At 39.2% G+C, this 7,684-nt stretch overlaps 1 non-coding gene across 1 annotated transcript; it reads right to left on the bottom strand.

Annotated features, from left to right (window-relative positions):
* Window positions 1-342: 342 nt before the first annotated feature.
* Window positions 343-416, bottom strand: Trnal-caa. Its single transcript has one exon. It is a non-coding gene; the product is annotated as a tRNA-Leu (tRNA).
* Window positions 417-7,684: the final 7,268 nt, after the last annotated feature.

The following is a 7,684-nucleotide window of genomic DNA, read 5'->3' as shown; positions in this document are numbered from 1 at the left end:
TGAATAAAAGCCTTGCCCAAATGACCTCTGACCTAAACCGAGAATTGAACCCAGGCTTTCTCAATTGCGAGTCAAGCGTGCTACCACTGCACCACCGTGTGTGTGTGTGTGTGTGTGTGTAATTCACTGTTTGATCTGCTGCAGTCTCTGACGAGACAGCCAGACGTTACACTACGGAACGAGCTCAGAGCTCATTATTTCCGATCTTGGGATAGGTCTGAGACCAGGCACACACACCACACACCGGGACAACAAGGTCACAACTCCTCGATTTACATCCCGTACCTACTCACTGCTAGGTGAACAGGGGCTACACGTGAAAGGAGACACACCCAAATATCTCCACCCGGCCGGGGAATCGAACCCCGGTCATATGGCTTTTGAAGCCAGCGCTCTAACCACTGAGCTACCGGGCCGTGTGTGTGTGTGTGTGTGTGTGTGTGTGTGTGTGTGTGTGTGTGTGTGTGTGTGTGTGTGTGTGTGTGTGTGTGTGTGTCCGGAGAATGACATCTGAGGAAATAAGTCTTATAGCATTCACAGCGTCATTCTCACATACACGTATCTTAACCACCCTCACATCTACGTACACACGCTAGATAACTTAAATCAGATATGGGAGTCACTTCTGTGATAATGCCAAAAGAAGAAAGAAAAAAAAGTTTCCTAGTATGTGTGTGTGTGTGTGTGTGTGTGTGTGTGTGTGTGTGTGTGTGTGTGTGTGTGTGTGTGTGTGTGTGTGTGTGTGTGTGTGTGTGTGTGTTAAAAGAAGGAAAAAGAAATCATGGCTAACGCTAAAAGTCTGCAATTGACAGTCTAAATACATATCGTATTGGAAACGTCAGGGTTGAACAAACAGAAAAGAGCAAGGCAGTGGATATAAAGCACCTGCCACTTATCCCTGCCGAGAGATTGTGCTATAACGAAGTGACAGAATAATATGCCGAAAAAAGTGCCAAGAACAAGGACGGTGATTCTCTTGTGAGGACAATGAGTAAAGAAAATATCTGATTAACCATATATATGAATACTGAAAATATTCTATAAAAAGGCGAGCAGGATTAGTGTGTCATGTTGAATTGGCTACCAAGCTGAAAGAAATTTGGGATCCAATTTCATTTTTCTCTTTCTTGGTTGCTTGTGATTAGTTGTCTTATACTTTAAATGTTTTGAGTTGTTGTATATCACAGCGAAAGAGTCAAAAGTAGCCACGAAAGGCGTGAGGAGAAAGGATGATAGTAAAGAACTAGAATGAAGAAAGAACAAGCAAAAAATTACCGGAGACAGGGCAGACAGAGATGAAAGAGGAATTATTGAGGTTACTGACGGTGATGATGATGATGATGATGATGATGATAATGATGATGATAATAATAACAACAACAACAACAATAATAATAATAATAATAATAATAATAATAATAATAATAATAATAATAATAATAATAAATAATAATAATAATAATAATAATAATATTAATAATAATAATAATAAAGATCCATGTATAAGCGCAAAGAGTGAAGTAACACCCGAGAGAGTCATCCTTAGGCCAGTTGTGAGCCATGGACACACTGATTGAAATAAGTGATACAAGAACATACACCTTTTCATGTAGGCACTCGATGCAATAGTAGAGAACAATGGGTATACAAACAACCAACTGAGACCTTTCTACAGAGCCATTGATGAAAAAGCCAAAAAAATAACTGCTATACACAGGTTATGTACTCGTGAAATACTGATTGGAGAGTTTCCACATATTCGTGTTGTCGATGAAGACTTGAATTTTCCAGTTATTTGAATGTACGAGTATGTGCTGTTTTAATGCACACACACACACACACACACACACACACACGGTAGCTCAGTGGTTAGAGCGCTGGCTTCACAAGTCAGAGGACCGGGGTTCGATTCCCCGGCCGGGTGAAGATATTTGGGTGTGTCTCCTTTCACGTGTAGCCCCTGTTCACCTAGCAGTGAGTAGGTACGGGATGTAAATCGAGGAGTTGTGACCTTGTTGTCCCGGTGTGTGGTGTGTGCCTGGTCTCAGGCCTATCCGAAGATCGGAAATAATGAGCTCTGAGCTCGTTCCGTAGTGTAACGTCTGGCTGTGTCGTCAGAAACTGCAGCAGATCAAACAGTGAAACACACACACACATACACACACACACACACACACACAGGTAACATCAGACAAGCTAAAAATTGGAGTTTTGGGAATATTTTACATGAAGGTTTATATATAAAGTGCTTTACACATACAAATTCAACTATGAATAACGGAATCAAATTTCTTAAAAACACAAGGCTAATTTTCTTCCTAGACAAGCTTGAGACATGCACCTTGAGTGTGTAGGCGGTGAGAAAACGAGGAAATACAGCAATCCAGCCACTGTTTCAGATATACGTATCTGCTGAGGACGCAAGGAAAGGGATACTAAATCTTTTATTGTTTGCACATATAATGACCCTATAAATATATGAAAAATTTTGCATAAGGATGCTACTGAAGGAATGAATAGGATAATACTTTCCGTTCATGAAAGCAGCAGTCGTGCCTCGAGTTCAGAGAGCAAAACCTACAGCATTACGAATTGTAAATTTTTTTTGATAATCACGATGCTTTAGGCAACAACGATATAATAACAAAACATGATAAAGGCCAAGGTAATGATAATGACAAATATCATAAAAAAAATCTTAAATTACTGTGCAAGGTAGCTCTGGAGTCACTGGTCTGTGGCAACAATAAAACTTTACCATGTCCAAGGCGGCTAAGTTCAGGAATAGTTTTAATGCACAAAATTAATTTCAACTCTGAGTTAACTACTTACAAGCAGCAGCACTTGCACGGATTTCCTTTTCTTTCAATAAGTTATCTATCTATCTATCTATCTAAAAGTACTTGCATATAATGAAGGGACAAACACACACATACACAGAACCACACACACACACACACACACACACACACACACACACACACACACACACACACACACACACACACACACACACACACGGCCCGGTAGCTCAGTGGTTAGAGCACTGGCTTCACAAGCCAGAGGACCGGGGTTCGATTCCCCGGCCGGGTGGAGATATTTGGGTGTGTCTCCTTTCACGTGTAGCCCTTGTTCACCTAGCAGTGAGTAGGTACGGGATGTAAATCGAGGAGTTGTGACCTTGTTGTCCCGGTGTGTGGTGTGTGCCTGGTCTCAGACCTATCCGAAGATCGGAAATAATGAGCTCTGAGCTCGTTCCGTAGGGTAACGTCTGGCTGTCTCGTCAGAGACTGCAGCAGATCAAACAGTGAATTACACACACACACAGGACTCCTCATCAGACTCAGTCCCAGCCATGGCCAAAGCAACCTAATCACAATTTTTTTCTTCCACTCAAAGTTCTCCCGTCACTACTTCCCTCTAGATCACTTCCGGAGCAGCTACAAGTACACACAGGCACGTCGTTACATGGTATGGGCTATTGCTATGGGAGATATAACCCAGGCAGCAATGAAGCAACGTCCATATATAGCCACTATCTTATTGTTCGTCATGTTATTAAAGGTAAACTTGAATTCTCCTGCCTTAATTAAAGACACTGGGTATTTCTTTTATGATAATTCTCTTTGTTTTTGGTGTTAATTAAAAGAACATGAGGACATCAAGCCGAGAACTTGTGAAAAGCCAGCAACTCTACATGTGGCGGTTTCTGTTTAGATCATACCTGCATATAATCATCTATCACCATTACATTTATCTATTCCAGCTCACTACAGACTTCGCACTAACGACTTGCAACTTGATTACCAAGTCTATTGCAATTATCCAACACTATTTCCAGCGAGCAGGAAACTTCCACACAAACTTCTGCTTCACAAGATTAACACCACTAAAGCAATTACTGTTATTATTACCATCATCTTCATCCTTCTTTTTGGTCGTTAATGGTTTTTCATTCCAGGTGTAGACTGTGGTACGCAAAAAGAAACCGCTTTTTTATTCTGTATCACGCATTACTTTCACTCAGAACTTGTGATTCTTGAGTATTTTCTACTTATTAAGTATGGCATGTCCATGGTGGTAACTTAGTATTTAGTGGTGCATTTATTATTTTTTTCATCAACTCTCTCTCTCTCTCTCTCTCTCTCTCTCTCTCTCTCTCTCTCTCTCTCTCTCTCTCTCTCTCTCTACACACACACACACACACACACACACACCCCTGTACATTTTCAGTGTATTTTTTTTTACATTGCCTAATTAATAAACCGTTTATTATTATTATTATTATTATTATTATTATTATTATTACACACAAACAATCATAGAAAACCAAACGTCTTTCTTTGTGTGTGTGTGTGTGTGTTTCACTGTTTGATCTGCTGCAGTCTCTGACGAGACAGCCAGACGTTACCCTACGGAACGAGCTCAGAGCTCATTATTTCCGATCTTCGGATAGGCCTGAGACCAGGCACACACCACACACCGGGACAACAAGGTCACAACTCCTCGATTTACATCCCGTACCTACTCACTGCTAGGTGAACAGGGGCTACACGTGAAAAGAGACACACCCAAATATCTCCACCCGGCCGGGGAATCGAACCCCGGTCCTCTGGCTTGTGAAGCCAGCGCTCTAACCACTGAGCTACCGGGCGGTGTGTGTGTGTGTGTGTGTGTGTGTGTGTGTGTGTGTGTGTGTGTGTGTGTGTGTGTGTGTGTGTATATATATATATATATATATATATATATATATATATATATATATATATATATATATATATATATATATATATATATATATATATATATATATATATATATATATATATATATATATATATATATATATATATATATATATATATATATATATATATATATATATATATATATATATATATATATATATATATATATAGCTATCTACCAACTCTCTTTCGCTCCTTGGTGAATTACACGCACACACAGACACACACACAGACAGAAACACACACACACACACACACACACACACACACACACACACACACACACACACACACACAAAGAGAAACGTTTGGTCTCCTCTGATTGGCCTCATCGTCCTCCCCTTGTTTGTACCGCTTCCACAACCCAAATGTTTATATAGGATATACAGGCTACTATTTCCACCAATCCATACAAAAAGACGGAAAAAAATGAAGGTCTTCCACCCTCATCGAACTAGAGACGCATAGACAGATCAATGAGTTCATCGACTGGTTTTGATCTTTACTGCCTACACAAACGTTTCACTATTATATTAGTTAACTATTAACACTTTTGGTTTTTTTTTTTTTTTTTTTTTTGGAGAGTGGGAGGAATAGCATCCACAATGTGGTTTTCTATTTTCTTGTTCCAGTTATTCAGAAACCCTCTTATTCACCTGTTTTCTTCTTTTACACATTATTATACAATCAATACGTCACTAATTTCCACAATTTATGAAATTTAGAACTTTCAAGTTGATATCTGTGTCCTAATAACATAATGTAATTATCATACCATGTATCAATTATCTATAGGCATCTTTCAGTTTCTTTTCACGTCATTAAAACATCAAAATGTGTTAATATCCACATTTAGAGTAGGAACACAACATTAATATTTTTTTTAATCACTTAGTCTTAGTAGATAAGTCTTACCAGCAAATTTGTCAATGGGGACCAAACATTTTGTTGGCATTTGCTTTCCTTTGTTTATATTAATTTCTATTTATCATCCACCTCGAATTAATCTGGCCACTTTGAGCCTCATGTGCAGACTGTCCACTAGATACCAGAAGGCATTGGAAAAGTTTGGAGAGGCCTGCTGTGCCACCTATGCCACCGCCACGCTGTCTGACGAGTCTCTCCCAGTCCCTGCCATCCGACACAACAATCACGTCCAGCCTTTAAATATTCAACGTACAAACAAACCAGTATTCAGGAGCGATTTGCTCTCTCACCACAATTATTTTCAAAGGCCACAAAGATAAATGGTCGGGTTCTAAAGAGTGCATCTCCTTTTGACGTAGATATCTTGTTAATCTGTCAGTACTACCGTAAAACTACCCTTAGAAACTCGTGTAAATTCAACTACAGGCTTTGGAAAGTAATGAGGGTAGTGACAGGAATATTTCAAAACATGGTGCTTAGCGCGCCCCCACCACAGTGTGAGTCATTAATAGTTAATAAGGTACTTATTATTCATCGTATTTGTATTTATAAACAAACTAAAATGCAAAGTTTTTCTCATCCTCATATATGTATTTAGCATCCTTAGTTAAATATTAATAATCTGTTTGGCATCATTATTTTTTTTCATCTATAGACTGGCCTTACTGATCTCGTTTACACCACGAACACTTAGTCACAGCATCGCAATTCTCAATAGTTTAGCTCTGTTTGCACCTCGCCTCTGAGAAAGAGATTCATCTTTCCCTTTTGTACAATCAGGAAGACAAATTCAGCCATTTTATAGCTATTTGTCACATCACTTGATTACACACTTGTTTTTCGTTCCGCACATATCTGCAAACATTATATAAACCACAAAAATGAATTAATAAAAAATCCAGCCAACGTAACACACTACTAAATATATTACCATACACATATAGTTACCGTACTCCGTTCGCGAAAATGACAACGGAACACACCACAGAATATAATGACAAATCTTGATATATCCAAGCAAGTAACTTCACTCAACAAGTCTCGTATGAAACAAACCCACTTTCTCTTAGTAACAATATATAAGAACTACTTTAACTTCGTACACGAATATATACAAGTAACATATCCGTCAGAGCAACACCACATTCTTAACTCGTTACACGGTAATGTAAGTATATCACGGCGTCATATTGATCCTAATACGTACACATAAACACATATGCTAAAATAATACTTAAACATCCTGTCATGTTTCCTCCTCCCATCTAATTTACCTCAAAAGACTGCATTGCAACTCATAGCTCCACTTACTGTTTATACGAAGTACAAAACGTTCATGCCGCCCTCAGCTATGTAGCCCAGCCACGGTTGTCCTCTCTGAATCCACTCTCGTCTCTCTCTGCCTTATGCCTCTACAATTTCCCTTCAGGAACTTATGGGGGGCGTGTCTTGACCTGCACAACACGCCCCTCAAATGTACCGTTCACAAATCAAGTACAAGCTCACGTGACCCCCACGTGTGTGGTATCAACAATATCTAAGAACAACAACATCACAGGATGTTTACCTGACCTGGGCTGGCCTGGGTTTTTAACTGTTTCCTTTTCACCCTCCTACCCTTCTAATCCCTTTTATGGCTGTGTGCAACAACACACAGCATACTGACAAACTATCACACATCGATGTTTTCTTTATTTCTTGTTTCTTCATATTTCAATTACGATGTGAGCATCCGACAGTAGTAGTAGTAGTAGTAGTAGTAGTAGTAGTAGTAGTAGTAGTAGTAGTAGTAGTAGTAGTAGCAGCAGCAGCAGCAGCAGTAGTAGTAGTAGTAGTAGTAGTAGTAGTAGTAGTAGTAGTAGTAGTTGTTGTTGTTGTTGTTGTTGTTGTTGTTGTTGTTGTTGTTGTTGTAGTAGTAGTAGTAGTAGTAGTAGTAGTAGTAGTAGTAGTAGTAGTAGTAGTAGTAGTAGTAGTAGTAGTAGTAGTAGTAGTAGTAGTAGTAGCATAAA

This window comes from Portunus trituberculatus, chromosome 17 (assembly GCF_017591435.1).
Source record: "Portunus trituberculatus isolate SZX2019 chromosome 17, ASM1759143v1, whole genome shotgun sequence".
NCBI classification, from domain to species: domain Eukaryota; kingdom Metazoa; phylum Arthropoda; class Malacostraca; order Decapoda; family Portunidae; genus Portunus; species Portunus trituberculatus.
This window is presented reverse-complemented; position numbering and strand designations above follow the sequence as displayed.